The sequence below is a fragment of the Phyllostomus hastatus genome, unplaced genomic scaffold (genome assembly GCF_019186645.2).
Source record: "Phyllostomus hastatus isolate PE091 unplaced genomic scaffold, TTU_PhHast_1.1 phas_scaffold_501, whole genome shotgun sequence".
NCBI classification, from domain to species: Eukaryota; Metazoa; Chordata; class Mammalia; order Chiroptera; family Phyllostomidae; genus Phyllostomus; species Phyllostomus hastatus.
This window is the reverse complement of record NW_025334033.1, coordinates 48,439,257-48,459,887: the sequence shown is the minus strand read 5'-3', so window position 1 is coordinate 48,459,887 and position 20,631 is coordinate 48,439,257. Positions and strand designations below refer to the sequence as shown.

Below are 20,631 nucleotides of genomic sequence, written 5' to 3'. Positions count from 1 at the left end.
TTACCTGGTCAGAAAAAAGAAATCCTTTAAAATAAACAGAAAGGCGTGAAAAACTATTTGATTTTAATTGAAAATTCTGTTAAATTACCTAGTATCTATATTACTTATTTCATTTGGTACAACTACAACAAAATCTGAGAGGGAAATGTACTTTGCAACAGCAGCTGGGTAAGAAAATACTTGCATCCAACTGTTATCATCAACAAAGACTTTTAGACTCATCAGAGCATCGCACATTTAAGTAAGAAATAATTATGCTGAGCCATGTTAATTCCAAATGCATATCTCCACATAGCACACATGCACTGAAACCGTGAGCCACCAGTACAACCAATTAGAGAGACTGCCAGACTGTCGCTCCCTTTACCGCTGAGAACAGAGTCTGCTGGGCTGACATCAGATTGTATTTTAAAGAAAATCCCCAGGAAAGGAACAGTGATCAGGGTAGGAGTACAGGATTCAGCTTCAGCTCTGGCTCATAACTTCTCTCATCTCAGGACTAGCAACAGGGGAAAACTGCTTATCTTGCTTAATACGTAGGGCAGACACACATCAATAAGTATTTTCTCCAAATGAGGGACAATGCACCTTGATTCTAATCCTAGACTCCCATCAAAGCCTCAGACAACTGAGAATACTCAACATGTCAGGGAACATGGAAGAGGTCACACTTTCTGAAGAAGAGTTTCTCTAATTTACATCCTTTCCCCCTGTTCAGAGAGTCAAAAATTCTAGTTGTGTTTTCAGCTTGCTAAATGGATTTTCTTTCTAATCTTGGATAAGTAAAAACTGCCAATGAAGCAATTAGATTATATGCTGTCTTCCACTAAAATTTTAACTATTTCACGCGAAAAAGTTTCCTCTCCCCAAACAGAATGTAAGCCCAATTTTAAAGTTCATTCTCACAAACATGTTATACTTAAACTTGGCATCTGCTAGCTTTTGCTCAGCTTTTTAACTCTGGGCACCAATCGGTCCTGGGGTGAAGGTTCTCCCCCACCACCACATTTAGGAGCTGGTTCTTATGGGCGCAGAACGAGTGCCAGAAGCCAGCTCCCCCTTCCAGACTTTACTGGCCAGGACCACATAATCAGCACCTTTAAACTCTCCTGAAGCTCCACGCGCCACTCGTAATTACTTCACATGATACAAAAACTGCCCTCAGCAGCATGTGGGGGTAAAGTCCGAAGAGTCCAAGCAGGCGGTCCTCTCTGGGCAAACAAAGGCGTGAGCAGCACGCCCCTCCCGGGCCTGGCCCAGCAGCACCTAATGTCAACACCGCTCCCCAGGAACCGAAGGAAAAGAGGTCAGTCTTGTTTCTCACAGTCCTGCTCAAGACACAAACTACTTGCAAAAAAATCAATCACATCTCCTGATCTTCTAGGATGAGCAAAAGAAATAAAACCTGGGAACTGTAGATGGGAAATAGTCTCAGGCCTTGAAAAGTTTGATGCCCATTCATTGCCTGTTCTGACAACCACGAATCAGCAAAGTCTGGGAATTTTTTAAGCCTCTGTGTTCTGGAGTTTCTCTGATTTGAAAACATTCTCCTATAACCCCCAGGAAAAGCACAGAATGGCATACTTCTATTTTCTTCACAATGAATGCTAATTTGATTGAGAATTTTACACTGGTCCCATTGAAGTAAATAGACCCATTCTTGTGTCCCAGAGGACTGGGACGGGCTGTAGCTCCACACTATTTGTCAAGGCTCTGGGCACCTAAGAGGTGGCCACGGATATTACTTTCAGGGACATGAATTGCCTGGCTGTCTCTGACACACCTGCTAAGCACACACAGAAACTGGAGCCCCAGGTTCAGAGTGTCTAAAAACACACTAAAAGGAACGTTCTAGCACCACTGACATCTAACCTTTATAAATGCCTCGTTCTGTTTTGTTTTGATGACTATACTAGGATTGTCGGGACAAAAACTGATAAGCAAAGAAAAACATATCCAAAACTGTCTAGATTTCACATGTTATTTTAACCCCTGGGGGTCTTAGGTCTTCTCCTGCCTCCCACCGACACAAGCACCAAAGGATGGACTCCACAGAGCTTGCGCAGAGGGGGTCTCTGTGCAAGTACTTTCCGCACCAGGAGGATGCGTCTGGGTCTGCACTGGGTGAGTATGGCACCACTGTACGGAAGTTGTACCTACTGACTTCCTTTCTAAGAAAAAGGCTGTTGTAACTATGCCTACAGATATACATACATGCCACAGATAGGTGCATACACATGTAGATATTATGTTTGGTCTCACAAATCTAAATTCTATACCGTAGAGCCCTGGCCAGGTGGCTCAGCTGGTTGAAGCGTCATCCTATACAGCAAAAGGTTCCATGCCCAGTCCGGGCACACACCTAGGTTCAGGTTCAATCCCTCATTGGCGCCTGTACAGGAGGCAGCTGATTGATGTTTCTCTTTCATATCAATATTTCTCTTTCTCTCTCCCTCTCCCTCTTTCTCTCTATCAAAGCAATAAAAATATCTCCTCAGGTGAGTATAAAAATAAAAAACAATAAATTCCATGCAGTAGAAACTATTCTGCCTAACCCACTTAGCATAACAAGATTGTAAACATCAAGAAAATTCTTTAATCGAGACACAGTCTCAAGGAAGGGCTCCTGCAAACGTATTTGTTTGTTTTCCAAGGGTTCTATTGTGTAAATCATCTTGAACACATTAAAATCTTCAATTTCACAAGTGGCTTCCATTTGAAACCAATTTTGCTTTTACTCATTCAAATCCCATCAGAAGGATTATGAGAAACTACAACAAGTATAAAAAGGTAAAGCTCTTTATCAATAATGAAATGCGAGCAGTTTTCCAAATTGATATATTGATTGGCCTAAAAGATTATTTCCTTATAAAAGTATTCAAAACAACAGACAGTATCCAGAGTTCCACTACGGTCTCACATGTGGTGAGTCACCCTGTCCTTCACTCTGGATACTGGGCTGCACGGCTACAGCATGCTATTACAAAAGGCTAAATGTTTTCGGAGACAGAATGGCCCTGTGAAATTTCTCACGGTATAAAAATAAAATCTGAGAGAACTTTTTAACTCAAAAGCTATAAGCATAAAATTTATCTCCTCGCCGACTTCTGTATCCTGGCTCCCAGAGGAATGGTGTCCAGAAGCGTCCAAAGGATAGTCCAATAGGCAGCTCATGCGCAACGTGTCCTGTGACGATGCTACATTATACTGAAGAAACGTAAGGTTCTACTAGGATGATCGAATCTCCAAATAATCACCTTTTCCTTATATTACGTATCGCTTTATCAGAAAAACAAATGCTTAGTATTAACACACATTAACTTTCTATTAAATGTCAACAAAATAACATTTTTTCATCATTAATTACTAGAATTACAAAAATAAATTCCAATTTGCTAGGGGCAGAATAAGTCTCATCACTGTTCCTTGCTTGTGCAAACTTTCTTGCACTTCCATCTAAACACTGGGCTTTGAGTCAAGTAACCGAAATCTTGGCCAGAAGGCAGATATCTTAATGCGACCCTTTCTAAAGAGAATGGAAGAAGATGAAATACTACATGTTCTACAATTTTTAAATTAGCCTACAAGGTTTTATATTTTTAGTTACTTCTGTTCCATTTGGTTATATTATGTAAAAGGAATTTTAAAGTGTTATTAACATTTGGAAGCAATCTATCAAAAACGTGTTTAAAAACCCTTTATCACTAACAAAACCTGTAGAACCAGGAGAAAGTCGACTTAATTGAAAGCCTCACCAGTTTTTCCATCAACTGCAATAGCTACTCCACAGCAACGATCACCCCTGCACTCCACAAGCATTTACTTAGGACTCACTGTGTCCCACACACCAAAAGCAGACAATGAAGAACAAGACAAACTTGGTACCTGAGTGTAGGAATCTTACAGACTGTATCCTCCTGTGCCACCACTTCTAGGCTCAATGAAAAAGCATGCTTCAGCCCTGGCTGGTGTAGCTCAGTGGATTGAGTGTGGGCCTGTGAAGCAAAGAGTCACCAGTTCGATTCCCAGTCAGGGCACCTGCCTGGGTTGCAGGCCAGGTCCCTGGTGGCGGGCCCTCGAGAGGCAACTACACATTGGTGTTTCTCTCTCTCTCTCCCCCTCTCTCCCCCTCCTTACCCTCTCTCTAAAAATAAATAAAGAAAGAAGAAAATCTTTAAAAAAAATAGAAAAGAAAAACCATGCTTTACAATCAGTCCTAACTAGTTTAATTTTCTCTTTACATTGATATTAATAAATGAGAAACATTTTTATTAATAAGTATAAAAGTATAGTCCTCTCCAAATAGCAGTATGATGGGCATAGTTTTACAAATAATCGAGATGGCTAAAGGTTCAATCAGAACCCTTTGGGAACTTCTAGGCCATAATACAAGGACATCAGCCACCAGAGGCCTGGCTGGAGTTCCCTTTTTGGGGACCAGGGAAGCCAGCCCAGAGAAGGCCATGAAGGAGTCCCATGTAAATGCTTTGGCTGGCCTTATGCCTCATGGGAAAGACTCCCCATGCAAGACTTTGCATCTGAAAGAGACCCATAAATAACCTCCATCTGTGGCTGTATATGTAAAATAAGTCATAGAATTATCACTAATCAAATAGATTTATGAGACTAACACCATGTTTCCAGTCCTCTCATAGCCATGAACTCACCAAGCTGACAAAATTCTGAAGACTTATACAATTTCAATTTCATTCCAATATACAGCTAAAGATAAAGTTCAAATCCACTATGAAAAATAAATCACATCAGCCACCTTTACCAGAGCACTTGACCTTGGAGCCAGCCACCACCACACTGCAGGGGCTCATCCCCAGCACAGTGGACCACACCCTTCCCTGCGCTTTGCTTTCATCACACTACCTCCATGAGCAGAAGCTGAAGGCGGGCGAGGTCCTTGGGCAATGGCCTTCCCTTCCAGTCCCTCCTCCCCACCAGGGAGCCAGAACTGAATGAATTAAACTGGAGTGCTGAGGTCGTGGAAAGAAATCGCCCGAATCAGGAGGTGAGTGAACGCTGCACCGCCACTCTGCCAGTGACTCACCACCTCTCAGACCCCTCGTCAGGGCTAGACAGCGGTCTCACCGCCAGGGCAGGGATCCAACCAAATCGCTCAAAAATTAAGCAGAAAAGTTTTCCCCGAATGAGGTTTTCATTAGTGGAAACAGAATCAGAAACAACAGAAAACAGTGAACTGAAACCAAAAATGTCGGGGGAGAAATTCTCTGTCCTGTCAAACTTTATAATGTCCACGGTACTTGAATATTCTCCTCTCCCCAAGACAAATACTTTTCTTAGAAAAATAAATCAGTGCTCTACATTCCATATTCATGAGTAGTTATAAAAATAAACTAGCATGTACTATGCTAGGACTTTATATTTTTTTTATTTTTTATGGCAGGGCTTTTTAAAGTCATTGATTAATCAAACTAATGAAGGTCGACTTATAAAATATATTTGAACTCACTGTTTTCCAATGTGAGTATCACCTCATTAAAATATCTGTTTTCAGCCCTGGCTGGGTAGTTCAGTCGATTAGAGTGTCATCCCCATACGCCAAGGTTGAGGGTTCCATCCCCGGTCAGGGCACATACAATAATCAATCAATGAATGCATGAATAAGTAAAACAACAAACCAATGTTTCTCTCCCCCACCCCGCCCTCTAAAAATCAATTAAATAAATAAATAACATCTGTTCTCTATCTCCAACGTTTCAGAATCAGCAAACCTCTAACAAAATCTGAATGCCGCTCCTCCCACCCCCAATTTTATAAGGGGTCGTAGCAGTGAAGAAAACAGAAAGGTTGTGATTCTGGAATTAAACATTAACTCTCCCCTCTCTTTCTCTACAGCACATTCCTTGACAATATAAAAAGAACCAGAAGCTTGAATTTAATTCTGAGTTCACCAAAGCCTGAGGAGCCAATTGCTATAAACAGAATTCATGGGGCAAGTTAGCAATCCTTTGTGCTGCCCTCTTCTCTGTGAAGTCTGCCCGCTCCACCTCTCCTTGGGACACCAGACGTGAGCTATTAGAATGCTCTCGCCAAGCTAAAATCAAGTTAGTTAATCAAGTCAAAGAACAGTAAGCAAGGAAGCCAGAGGGAGGAGAAAAGACTCTGCTCTCCTCTGATTTTTGAATCAATTCCAAGAACTTTCCTTCTCCCACTGCCAGCAGCACCCATCAATTCCCATAGTAACCAGCCCACGGATTTCCAGCTGGTCCAGAAGGGAGGCATGCATGCTGCAGAAAGAAGCATGACCCAAGCCCCAGGCACCGATCCAATAGCTGCTTAGTTTTTTAAACATTCCCATTCCACCTCCCTGCTTCCCTTAATTCCCAGGTTACCAGATGATTCTCTCCTCTCTCCATTCCTCAGCAACCTAATGCTAAGACAATGAGGGAGCCTTTTTTCTAGGACTCTGCACAGAACAATTTTCTGTTCTGTTGCAACCTTGGTTCAAGTCTGTATGACATGAAAGCAATCATGTTCCCCCCACCATAGTGCGCGCGCACACACGTTTGCTTAATAAGGAATTCCTGGAATAGAAATAAAGATTTCACAGATATGGGGTCTGGAGTTGAGATCACAGACAGAAAGGAAGAAGCTGTACTCCCAAAACGACTGGAGAGAGATATAAGGGCTACAGTGGGTGGCGTTGATCTCATCTCTGTGAAGAACAGGATTCATCATGCTGACTGCGCAGGGGCGAGAACAGGAGGACAGCGACAGAGGACTGAGAGTATTTCTGTCCCCACACCCTCATCAAGGCTACTGCAATCAGGAACGCCAGCTAATGATGGTGATTTTCAGCAGGGAAGGGGAGTGATCAGAAATGAGGGAAGACGAAGGTGATGATCTAAGAAGTTTGAAAGGGAAAAAACATTTAGCTGATTCTAACATGTTTCTAAGGATTACCATGATGAGGAGTTTCATTTTTGTTTTTGTTTTTAACTGAAAGGTAAGGTGGAAACCCAGATTAGAAGTACTCAGCATGGGCTATAACCCACTTCTACAAGATTCAACATCTTCAACAGAATTCAGTGGCTAAAAGGAAAGGGGGTGACAGTAGGTGCTGCAAACAGCAGTACCTGCCACTGTCCATGGAGCCCAGGCCCCACTGATAAGATGCACATTTTCCTTAGGGTAGACGCCGGGGAGTGCAACTGTGGGGTTACACTGTGCGTGCATACGTGTTAAATTTTAATAGGTACTCCCAAATTACTTCCCAGTAAGGATGGCACAGTAGACTGAATGAGTTTTTTAAAACATTTACCTTCTGTATGGATGGCACTGTGCTAATTACAGAACATGAAGTAATAAAATAAAGACTCTCAAATATGACTCAGCATCACCAAAGTATAGGGAAAATAGAAGGAAATATATGAAAGCAGATTTTTTTGTGCTAGGAAGGTAAGATTATGTGTAACAACTGCCATTTATATTATCAGTAATAAATCCTTTTAAAATAAACTTTTTTTAAAAAGCAGCATATAAGAAATATTTGAGCTATACCAAACAAATTGCTAGAGGATCAATGTTTTAAAAAATATATAACATAATATGTAAGTTTATCACAATCCCCATAAGATTAGCAGAATATTCTTTGGAAATTCAGGATCTAAGTCTCACGTTCATCAGGGAGAGAAAATGGGCGAGAATAATGCGAGGAATTATGACAGAGAAGACCAACAAAGGAGAATAGCACATGCAAGGTAGTAAAATGTGTTATAAATACGTAGTGATTTTAAAAGCGTGAAACTGGTTCATGAACAGACCATCAAATCAAAGGATAAACTAAAAATTCTAAAAATAATTTGGAGATAGAGGGATGAAGGATAAACCACAACACTTAAAATCAGAGCAAAAAAGGTAAATTACTTGATAAATGGTATAAGCACAACTATGCAGCCACATGGAAAAGAGAATAGGAGACCAACTCACACCAAAAAAACCGGGAACTGATCAAACACTTTAAAAATTAAAATAAGAAACCACAAAAGTATTAAACAAAACAGGAGACATTTTTCATACTCTTGGAGAGCATAAGACTATTCTAACTAAGTAGCACATAAATCCAAAACACATAAAGTAAAAGACTAATAAAGCTGATTATACAAAAATAATAAAATTATACATGGCAACATTTATCATTAATGACAAAATATAAACCCAGTGGGAAAAACCAGCACTCCCATTGCAAAGTGCCAACTTCTTATTGAAAGAGCTTATCTCGCTGGACAAACGAGGAAATGATCACAGGGGTCAGTTCGCAGCAAGAATAGCTGCCCTTCAGCATGCAGCAGTGTGCCGGGCCTCCTGGGGCAAGTGAGGGGCCTGGGAAGACAGCAACAACATTCCTCTTTCCAGGCACGAAACTGGCAAGAATCACAAGGTCTAATCACACGACTGTGGAGAGGGAGCAGAGAGGCATACAGTGCTGGTGGGAGTGTAAATCTGCACTATGTCTATGAAAGGCACTTTAGCAATACTTAGTACAGATATGAAGATATTCAATACATATTCTTGAACCCAGAAATTCCTCTCTAAGCACAGTTGCAAGTTCAAGGACAGCTACGGTAGCATTGTTAATACTATAATATCAAAAGATTGGAAACAACTCAAATCCATCATTAAGAAATTGGATAATAAAGTACAACCGTAAGGTAGAATGAGGGGGAATGAAAGCATGGTACAGTATGTTACCATTTGCGTAAAATTAAATTTCAAAACGCATACATACTAAATGCAGTATGACATTTCTGGATTGGATCCTGGAAATGAAAAGGATAACAGCACAAAAACTAGTGACATGTGAGTAAAAGCTATGCGGTTGTGTTTTATAATACAACCTTTCAGATTTTACTCTATGGGCAAGTGTTAGCTATTTAAGACATAAAATTTAACTTTTAAAAAACTAATTACTTTGTGATGGAACTCATCCCACCCAGGGTATTCATACCTTTCTATATGTCACTAATGAGAAACATCAAGGGTGCATGTATGGCTGCAACACTTCTAACCCTCCCACCACAGCGCCTGCGCACACACCTGCCTCGCCTATTAGAGTTTCCATGCTTAAAGGTAGTGAGTGGGTCATGCCAACTCATCTCCGTACTCAAAGAATATGTATCTGCCATGCGGCAAGACTTCAACAAACAAGAGTCAAAATTATGTCCTGGCCCAGTGATCTAATTTTTGCTCAGTAAGAAATACAGAAGGGCATTTTGTATTTCAAAGGTCCAAATAATTCTTCTTGAGGTTTCCTTTGACCCTTGGTTCACAATGACATGGACGAGAAAAGCCAGGGACACAGAAGGATGAAGTAATTCTCACTAAGGATTTGGGTAGGAAAACAGACAGAGAGATTTCAGATAAACTGCCCTCCAAGCGGGCTTTCTAAACATTTTGCTCTGTGCTAGGCGCTGCAGGGAATAGAAAGATAAATTAAGATCCAGTCTTTAGAGGAGAAGTTAGGCACAATTAACTTAAAGTCAACACTTACAAGGTGAAACTGAAACTGTCTTGGATTTTCAAAAATGTTTTACCCAAAGGCTTTTCAAAAAAATTACTTACTTTGCAATATAAAAAAATAATAAAATTCCAATTTAAACAAAGTTTTTTTGGTTTTCTATGATGTCTTCTCAGAAAAAAAACAACAGCTGTGGATACCATGCTAAAGAATATTCAAAGAAAAAGATTCTAGCCTCAAACCCTGTCAACAACCTAATTTTCTAAGTATCCAAAATACAAAAGATAAACAACTTAGGAAATACTCTGAGGTCCCTGAATGAGCAGCGAGACACTACAGTTTCTTAGAAAAGCATCAATAGTGATATCCATCTCCACAAACGCAGAGCTCTGAGCCTTAGCATGTAAAGTAATACAACCTCGGGCAAACTTTTTGATCTCTGTGAATATCTGTTTTCCATCTATAAAATGAACAGATGACAGCTAAGGCTCCTTCCCAATCTAAAATGCGATTAGATCTCTTTTCCTTCACACCCCAAATATAAACTAAGACCTTGCAGTCATTTCATATGAGCCGACACACCCAACACGCGCGTTTGTCTGCACACTGGGGAAAGGAGCCACTTATAATACTTCCCCCCTATTCCCAGAAGGGCCACACACACACACACACAGAAAATGTGATTACAAATGGATGCCATATATAAGCAGCTCTCTATTCAACTTCATGTTGAAATTACATTAAAGTGATATGTTGTACAGTGAAACAACGGTGCATTCATTCATGCACATTCATTCAATTGTGCATTCATTCATGTTTAGAATTATAAAAGCTTCTAACCTGGCTTTCATATGATCTTTTATGGACTAATCAGTCTGCATATAACTTCTTCTGCAAGTTATGCTGGTATTTTTATTTTGTTCACCACTTTCATGGCATGCGAAAAAGATGAGAGCATGGGGAAAGTTGCAGTATGCTTACTCATCCAGATGCAAAGACATCAGTGGACAGTTTTGTCCCAATTTATTTAACATAATCCTTAGCTCTGACCTACTGGCTTCAAAGGTGACTATATAAAAGGCAGAACAAAGGTCTGTGAGTAGGAGCTAATACGCTAAAAACATGGCACAGGTGTTTATTGAGGGTTTAATTATAACTGTCAGTTGACATTTTCTTTCAAAACACAGAAATAACATTACACTGCTAACAAATACGGTGTTCTTCTAAGGAAGTTCCCGTTCCCTACAAAACCAGCATTTTATGGTACAGATCCCTTACAGATAACTAATGGGGACAGCTAAGCGTTTTCTAAGAGTTTTCTATACAAATGAGTTCAAATTTCGACAGTGAAAGATTCACTTGAGTGAATGATACGAAATAATATCCACCTGCAGGATTAGCCATAAAGGCCTTCCTGAGGAATTGAACTTGAATGTGTTTCAAAGGAGGGTAAGGAAGCTGACAGGTGGCGAAAAGAAAGGGAAATTCCAGGCAAGGAAAACACTGTTGTGTAAAAGCTGCCTCTGTGGTTTCCCAAGAAGCAGAGTCACAAAGTGATCTGATGTATGGCAAAGATTACTTCAGTCATGAGGACAAACTGAGGGGGACGAATGGTGTTGCTTCACACTCCTAGCCTCAGTTTTCTCATCTGTCACAGAAGGCTGGACTCAGTGACTTCTCTGGTCTTGCGCAGCTGAGAGCTGGCCTCCTCCTATGAGGCACCACAGTGGCACCCAGGACGCCAGCAACCCTGCAAGGCCTGTGGCTTATTAGCCCCCTTAGACAGATGAAAAGAGTGAGGCTCAGACTCCCAATGAGGCCTCCAGTTACTGGGTTTAGAAATTAAAAGGAAATATGCATAACTTATATAGACAAAAAAGTAGCATATGAAGACAGACAACTTCAAAAATCACAGCTCCTGACCATAATCAATCAAAAATAATTTTTTACATTCTTTTCTTAAGAAATCAAAAGAGTATGGCGCTATATCAGCTTTCCCCATCGTGCCAGACAACCACTCAAAGGAAAGGAAAAGGGTGTACCATCTTTACTTTGAAGAATGTCCTTGTCAGGAAACCAAAGGAGGCACCGTGCCTATTCCTGCCCAGTGGTGGCTCTCATTTAATTATGTATCCCCTCTGCTTGTGGTGTCCATAACGAGGTGGTATCATTATGCTGAATACACAACACATTCCCTAGCCATTAGAACAGAGATTAGCAGTGAACTGAAGCAGCCTTCGGACCTACGAAGCAATTAAGACAACCTCCACATCCAGCTTTACTCCAAGGCACAAATTCTCAAGTGAGGTGTTACTTTTATACAAAACCTCAGTGGACAGTATCATAATTTACTTCTAACTATTTAATTGCAGAATTCTCTATGTATAAATAAATTCACATCTGGTAGCAAAATATAGTCGAAAAATAAAACCAGTCTTAAAGAAAAATTTCAAGACTAAATATTAGAACTTAATGAGGTCTACTTATTTATAAACAAGTTAGTTCAAATTTAGCTCCTGCCCCATCCCATTTCTTTAGATAAACATGTAGAATAAAAGAACCTGCCCACTACTGACAGGAACCCCCCTGGTAAAACAATATGGGAGCTTCTGTTGCAGTGCTCCCTGATCTGACAATCACCCAGAGAAACGTGTGGCCACGTGCACAGAGCCCAGGGCAAGCCTATTCTTTGAAGATTATTTGTAATCAGGGCCTATCGAAAACAATCTAGAGCCCTGGCTGGCGTAGCTCTGTGGATTGAGTGCAGGCTGCAAACCAAAGCATCACAGGTTTGATTCCCAGTCAGGGCACATGCCTGGGTTGCAGGCCACAGCCCCCAGCAACTGCACATTGATGTTTCTCTCTCTCTCTCTCTCTCTCTCTTTCTCCCTCCCTTCCCTCTCTGAAAGTAAATAAATAAAATCTTAAAACAATCTAGAAGTTCAACAATAGAAAAATAGTAAAATTGTTAATTAAATTAACTTTAAAAACTACAGAACAGTTAAAAACTATAGACAAGTGACTAGTCTCTACATTAAGCAGCAGTTTAAAAGGAGGGACTAGATTTACATGAACTAACATGGACAGATCTCCAAAGCTTGTCACTGAATGAAAAAAAAAGTTACTGATATTCAATACAATACTGATTACGTGAAGTTTTAAAACACAAAAAATACGATACTTTTATATGATAAATAGCAAACCAACAAAGAATTTGCCTCTGGAGAGCTAGCAGGGGGACCTGGAAGGGGCTGGAGAACTGGGGCATAACTGTACAGACCCATTTATCACTACCATTAACAATTAATTTAGCCCTGGCTGGTGTAGCTCAGTGGATTGAGTGCGGGCTGCGAACCGAAGTGTCACAGGTTCAACTCCCAGCCAGGGTACATTCCTGGGTTGCAGGCCATAACCCCCAGCAACCACATATTGATGTCTCTCTCTCTCTCTCTCTCTCTCTCTCTCTCTCTCTCTATCTCTATCTCCCTCCCTTCTCTCTCTAAAAATAAATAAATAAATAAATAACTATTTTAAAAAAAAAAACAAAAAACAATTAATTTAAAAAACACACCATAAGGACTTTACAGGATTATTAAGCGACTTAGTGTTAAAGACTAGGGTGAAATAAAGATATCCCTGTAACCACTGCTAAATTAAAAACTAATCAAATGCAAGAAGACAAACTACCAGAAGCAATCATAACATCACAAATGAAGCTGGAGGGGGTGTTTGTTTGCTTATTTTTGCTGAAGAACAGAAGACTGTCATCTTAATGGCCACACGAGGCTTCAGTTGGTATGATCAATTATTACTATGTGAACCTTCACACAACTCTTTTTCCTAGGCTAGAAACTTGGCTGTAATTGGAAGAGAACCAAATATAGAAATGTTAATATTATGTTAACATCACTAAAAACAGTCATGTTCCCTTTTAACCCCTAGGATTCCTTCCCCACCAGTAACCTACATTGATGTGGGAATGCAAACTTAACTTTTTAATAAAGGTCAACTTATGATAATAAGTTGATTATAATAAGGAGAGTTCCCTTTGTGTAGTGGACTCTCCAGAAAATCAGGGTCTGGATGGGCACCATTCACCTCCTCTGTGCCCAAACCTGTCAGCAAACCATCAGCCAGGCTGTCTTTTACACAACCGTCTATCTACATTCCTTGAGGGGAAATAAACTCTCAAATCAGAGAACTGCATCATCAATATTATATCTACGCATAACAGATGCTGGAGGAAGGAAGGAAGGGAGGGAGGGAGGGAGGGAGGAAGGGAGGGAAGGAGGGAGGGAATTTGTTGTTGTAATATGTATCATTAATGTAAGATTTGCTTTAAATACAATCAAATGCATTTTTCTCATTTTTAGTTACTATAATGTGGTAAGATTTAACAGGACACAAAAACTAATTGTAGAAGAGTAAATGTCCTCATTATATCACTAAATATAAAAAGTAACTTGTAAACAGCACATAGAATATGATCCCAATTTTGCATTTAAAATACATACATGGTTACATAAGAAAAACTATTAAAATATTAGCAGTCCTAAAGAACGAATGACCCAGCTTCTTCCACAATAAACTGCATGAAAAAAGGGAGGGAAGGGAGAATGTTACAATTAAGACTTAAGAAAGAGGAATGCAACCCAACACGTTCATCCTATTCAGACCCTGACTGCAGCAAACTAACTGTAAAATGGTATTTTTGACACAATGGAGGAAAATGAACGCGGACTAGAGGACTAGCTACTAATATTAAAGAATAATCATTAATTTCATTAAGGTTAATGATACTGTGACTAATTTTTAAAGTCATTATCTGTTAAAAATACTAACTCAAGTATTTATAAGTCACGTGGTATTGTATAATATCTGCGTCAAGTTTTGAAACTCCAATCAATCAATCAATCAATCAAAGCAGGAAGAAGACAGAGGCAATGAGAATAAAATATCTGTAAATGTTGAAGCTATATGATGGGTACCTGGGGCCTCCCTCACTGTACTATTTGCTCTGCTTTATGCAATGTTTGAAAAAATCTCATAAACAAAAAGTTAAAATGCTGCCTCTAGGTGGTGGAAACTGAGTGATCTGGTAGGAACTGGGTGACTTTTACTTTTATCTGTTTGCATTTTAGCAACATCCAGATTTTATATAATAAATATGAATTACTTGGGTTACTTGGAGAAATAAATGTTCCTCTTTTCATAGATGGATGGGTAGATGGATGGATGAATCTTTCAATAACCAACTCCATGGATTTAATTCTCACTCTACAGACACCTCAATGCATTTTACTTGTATTTCCACTATAGGCCTCGTTACATTTGGTAACTTATAATAACAACTTTTAATTATGTCCTTCTAGAAAAACAACTTGATTACAAGGGAAATTTCTTTTTGTATTTCTATCCTAAGTGAAAAAAATCTCTATTATTATAGGTGTCAAATAATTATTTACTTAATTGAATTAGTTGTTCCACTAGTAAATCCAGGGAGGAAACAAGTGGCAACAGAAGTAGAATATTGACTCACCTCTTGTAGCTACAAAAGCTTTAAGGCTACAACATGCACAGAGGTCCCCCTACAAAGACCAATCACCATCAAATGTTACCTAGTCAATTTCTCAAACCATTTATTTTCCAGTTAACCAGAGAAAAAAACCACATTGGTCAGTAGCAGAAAAGGGTCATTTACTGAATTAAGTTACAGACTTTATTTAAAAAAAAAAAAGACTCCCTGAAAAGAAAATCAGTCCATTAGTTCTTCAGTAAGCACTCATTATTTAACTTCCAGAGTACCCGTCAGTCCTTTTTTTTAGATTAAGGAAGCCGTTCCAGGAAGAACACGGCGCTAGGCGTGTGCTGAGAATAGTTCGAGAACACCCCTGCTCCGCAGAGGCTGTCGCGGCGTGGAAGGGCTGCACGCCCACACCCCCCACGCTCTCCCGATCACCGAGGTGCTGGAGGCTCTGGCATGTTCCGTGCAGACAGGAGCAGTAGCTTTCCCCAGGCCTCTTCATCTCTCCACTATCTTGCTTAACGATAATTTCCAAGAGAGCATAATGAAGCCCTTTTCCCAGGAGCCCCGAAACCCCCAAAACACGGCCTGCTGGACTTCACCACCATGCGGCCTTTCGGCCTTTCGAGTGCCTAGTTTTGATGAAAGCCACTCGAGTAACAGCGCAGGTATTTCCCACTTCCTTTCACATGCAAAGTGTGCTTCGGTTTTGACAAACCAATTCAAGTCCGGGTTTCAGAATTTTTTTAAAAAAACCAGCACTAAGTTTCCTAAACCCTTTCAGAAACACCAGAATGTCACGAAGAACTGGCAGATGCAAACTCCCCCCAAGTTTCACCTCTAGTCCACCCTATGATCTGGTCCCAGAAGCCAGGTCTTCCAAGAGGCTTCCACCCGCCCAGCCTAGGAGGGCAGGCAGGAGCGGCAGGGGGGCAGAGTCTGCACCAATTCCCACCCTGACCATCACCCACATTCACACACAGGTCATGTTCTTGCTTCTCTACTTTCTGATCCTTTCTTTACTTAAGACTTTTGTTCAAATCACTCCTACCAGAAAATTTTAAATTAATTAGAACGTCAGAAAAGTGGGTCACGTTACAGCATCACAAAGAATCACAGCCACACAACTCCCAGGCTCAGAAAAACAGCGAGGTCTGTGCTAAGAAGTAAGGCGCTCCTCCAAGACGACAACTGACTTCAGTTCCTATCCCCATGTGCTCGGTTTGTACCTACAGTGAGACTGGAAGAGGCAACTCTCTATCTGGTGTGGACAGCTGCACTCTAAGTTTCCGAAGGCCGTCCGGGTGACAACGAATGGTTCGTACTGAAGAGGAAAAGGGTACGAGGGCATTAGAGCATGTGAAGGGGTCACATCACAGTCCTAAAGGCTGGTAAAAACATTTGGCACACCAAGAAAGTTCATATAATTTTCTAAGAACAAAGAAAGCTTTGCATAATGAATATGCATAACGAAATAATTCTGAAGTGACCTCAAGGCTTGCCAAACTCAACTCAAATTAGTCATGGCCAAGATAAAAAGAAAACTCTGCAATCACCCCTTTGCTATTCTGCATTTTTAATATTGTCACATTATACTTAGCATTTAGTCCATACAATTTCATCTAGTATTTATCTTAAAAAGTGGCCTCCATTTTGTATCCTCAGTGCCACCATGACCCTTCAATTGAGGTTGACCCAAAGAATCTAACAAGTGTGCTCAAAGTAAACATTTGAGTTTCATTCTTCTTAGAGTTAATATATTTAAAGTCTTACTGTATTTTTTTTTACTGTCTTTGTCACTGGAAACTGTATTGGATGTGAAGAGCTCTTATGTTTTAACGAAGATATCATCTGTTAGAATACTGAGGAGGGCCACAGCTGTTGTGGTTCAGTGGGTTGGCTGTCGTCCCATCACCTGAAAGGTGACCGGTTCGGTCCCCAGTCAGAGCAACCAATCAATGGTTTTCTCACACGTCAATGTTTCTCTCCCTTTCTTTCTCCCTCCCTTTCTCTTTCTCTCTCAAAATAAATAAATAAATAAATAAATAAACTCTTTATTTAATAAAAGAATAATGAGGAGAAAAGTGATAGGTTGCATCTAGTGGACATGAAAGGGTAAGGTCACAGGTCTATAGGCTGGAGAGATAGGAAAGAAATGATTTCTGGGCTTCTGTTTTTAAAAAATTTTATCTATTGTTTTAAGAGAGAGAAGGGAACTAGGGGAAGGGGAGGGAGTGAGGAAGGAAGGGAGAAAGGGAAGAAAGAAGAGAAAGGGGAGGGGAGAGAGAGGGAGAAAGAGAAACATCAATTTTTTCCACTTTATTTATACTTTCATTGGTTGTTTCTTGTTTGTGTCCTGACCAGGGATCAAACCTACAACCCTGAGGTATCGGGATGACACTCCAACCACCTGAGTGAGCAACTCGGCCAGGGCTCCAGGCTTCCACTTTTTAACTGACCTCTGAATCCGCTATAGTTGTTCTATTGCCTGGATGGCCCATGGAAGGCACTGAGCACTAAATGTATGATTATTACGTTTCTTGCTACCACCACATATAACACAAGAAAAGTCTAGGAGAATGCAATAACATGCATTTTTTTTCTTTTCTTTTCTCATTTACTAAATGGTTGGAACTTCCCATAAAACAAAAAAAAAAAAAATATGTCTTTACTTTTGTGTGTTACTCTAGTCTAAACGTATGATTATTACGTTTCTTGCTACCACCACATAAAACACAAGAAAAGTCTAGTAGAATGCAATAACATGCATTTTTTTCTTTTCTTTTTTCATTTACTAAATGGTTGGAACTTCCCATAAAACAAAAAAAAAGTATGTCTTTACTTTTGTGTATTACTCTAGTCTAAGTAAATGTGATCAATGTTATTCTTTTTTATTTTGAAGAAAAGAAAATGGACAGCTTTCCAAATTTCCCTCAATTAAAATCTGAAGCCTGGGATGCAGTAACTTAGCTGAGATAACTGAAAAAATTAAATAATAGCTAACCTACCTATGAGAGCATAATTATCTATATAACAAAGGGAAAATCTGAAGTTAAAATAGAATATTTGGAAAAACACTTAAAATGCATAATTTAGAGATCACTATCAATTAACATCATTCTATGTTTCTTGCTGGCTATTTACAAACAATATAGCAATTTAAAAAGTTTTTAAAGAGGAGGGGAAAAGTGTGTTGTCTTAATTAAATTTTGTAATTCTAAAACAGTACTACTCAAAAAATAAATAAATAAAAAGGTATAAAAACAACAGATTTAATAAGGTTTTGTGAGTTTGATTTCTGTGCGTGTGTCGTTTTGGATTTTTGTTTTCCTTCAGAGGAAGGGAGTGGTTTTAGGCATCCCTTAAGCAGAGGGCACTTGGGAAAGACGGACTGGACAGTCAGAAGGCCCAGAAAGAGTCCCACCTCCAGCAGGTGCAGGAAACTCGCCACGCCCGGCCTCCCTCGTCCGTCGTCTGAGTAGACCCGAGCAAGTACGAGCGCCTAAGAGAACAACCTGCCGCCTGACCCAATGGACACACAGTACCAGCCTCATCGGTATCTCTGTCATTAAGAAAAACGTGATTTAAGTGCTTAGGTTATTAAACTAAACAATTAATTCAAAAGACAAGGTGTAGCTGCTACTACATCAAAGCTTCTTAAACAAGCCTGGCCTCATAATAAAGCTAAAACTTAAGGCCTGTGCTAAAAACTGTCACATTCAAGTATATCAAGTCTATCAACCAGCAATTATTTATTTAGAAGTGTTTAAAACACCTTAGGAGACTGCACTGAAGGTGCACATTTCTACACAAGTTCCCAGGAACAAGTTCCCGGGAAAAAAATCAGTCTGGAAAACGGCGTACAAAACTGAGGTGAGGAGGAGAGGCCTCTCAACAGTAGGCACCGATTTCCCTTCCTTCACAGCCTCCCTCACGGAGCACGCCTGCAGGCTGCTTGCTCACCACGAAGGAATTCCTGACAGTTCCAAAGACGCCATACTCTCAAAGGCAGTTTCTCATTTGTGCTGCTAATAAAAAACATTAGTTTTTCATGGAGAAAAATTATAGAGATCTAAAATTCTTTCCTAAATTCCACCTATATTAAAAAAGAATGGATGCTGGGAAGGTCAAGTACATGCTACCAAGAAAGTGTCCTAATGTAATTTAAAACATTTTCAGAGATAATCACTCCCCAATTTCTCTAACCGAAATTCAAGGAAAGTCAGAAATAGCAAGCCACTTTGAAAGCAGTGCCCTCGATTACACAGAGGGCTTCGGGTAACCTTGACCAGCCTTCCAGGGAAGCAGCAGCTCCGGAAGAGCTGACTCCTAAGGCAATTGGCTCCTGCCCTTGACAAAGCAGCTGATAAGAAAAATCCCAAGGCCTTTGTTTCAGCAGCTTACTGAGGTGAAGTTTAAGAACAAGTAAGAAAAGCAAAGAAACCTCTGCAACCCCAAACCACTTGTTTTATCTGAATTTATGAGTTTAGCATATTACAGCATTTTCAGCCTGTAAAAAAGTCTCTTTCAAAGTAAGCTGTTATTTTTCTCAATGAGAATACCCTTTTACAACTGATTAAAATATTTTGAGAAATGTCCACTAAAATGTTAGGAGAGGCCTAGGACAGAACTGGGTTTCTACCCAGCAGTACCCAAGCACAACCACTGCAAGATCAAATATACATTGTCAGTCAAACAGGTTATCCAACGATCTCTCAGTTTTTCAGGATATGCTTGGTATTTCAAATTATATAACAATGCATCAGCATTAACACGATTCTAATTTTGAACATGGGCTGAGGTATAAACTCCCATCACATTTTAATAAACACATAAAAGATTTTTTGAAATGCATTTACTATGGAGTGGAAGCATAAGTATACACAAAAACCTTCACAGTACTAATTTAAATAGTCAGAAAAATATTTGAACTATTTTATCTATAAAGATGACAACCGAAAATTGCACAGGAGCTACCCTCTTCTCTGTGTTCATTTCTGCCTCTCAGAAATAAAACAATGGAGGAAAAACCAATGGGGAAAAAATATAGGGTCCACATTTGCTACATCAAAATGTTGCTGTAAGCGGCAGGTTCTTCTAAGAATGAACGTTCGAGTGACAGTCCCTTCCCCCAACACAACTTGTGACTAATCTACCAACTCACCCTTTTCCACTTCAAAGTCAGCAGTAAATCTTGCTTTGGAGTCCAACTTGAGGTATTCTCTCAAAACCTAGATTAAAATAATTATAAATTTCAGTATAATAAGTTATTTTCTAAGTTTGAAAGAATATACAACTGTACTTCATAGGAATAAAGGCGGGAAACCCCTGCCAGAAATGAAATCATAATTGTGAAATGTTATACTTTACCTCTAAAATCCTCTTTCACTTGGAATCTCTCTATATGCAGTTCAACACACTGAGATGTAAGCCAACTAATAACCACTACCACTTTACACAACAAATTTTTAAACCTGGCTATTTAGCATCTAGACAGATGGGGAGAAACCCCAGAACCTGTATGAGCAAGAAACCCTTCCTCCCCAACAAAAGGTGATTTTGACGTAGTTAGTCTATCATCTATCTGCCTGTGGCACCCACTGTCCCAAACCAGTGG

The 20,631-nt window shown here is 39.9% G+C and overlaps 1 protein-coding gene and 1 long non-coding RNA gene across 11 annotated transcripts in view; one reads left to right on the top strand and one right to left on the bottom strand.

Moving 5' to 3' along the window:
- SIPA1L1 (signal induced proliferation associated 1 like 1) overlaps positions 1-20,631 on the bottom strand; it is a 330,102-nt gene that overhangs the window by 236,746 nt on the left and 72,725 nt on the right. For 7 of the 10 annotated variants that reach the window (XM_045822209.1, XM_045822208.1, XM_045822219.1 and 4 more), the window contains one exon: positions 20,179-20,245. The exons of 1 other annotated variant lie outside the window; for it this stretch is intronic. The gene's annotated coding sequence lies outside the window, so the exon portion shown is untranslated. Of the gene's footprint in view, positions 1-3,885; positions 3,996-16,247; positions 16,270-20,178; positions 20,246-20,631 lie in introns of those variants that run through there. 2 more of the 10 variants (XM_045822211.1, XM_045822213.1) reach the window with 2 other exon arrangements.
- Positions 1,222-6,532, top strand: LOC123808013. The gene is made up of 4 exons (XR_006783748.1): positions 1,222-1,306; positions 2,006-2,124; positions 4,723-5,020; positions 5,869-6,532. It is a non-coding gene; the product is annotated as an uncharacterized LOC123808013 (long non-coding RNA).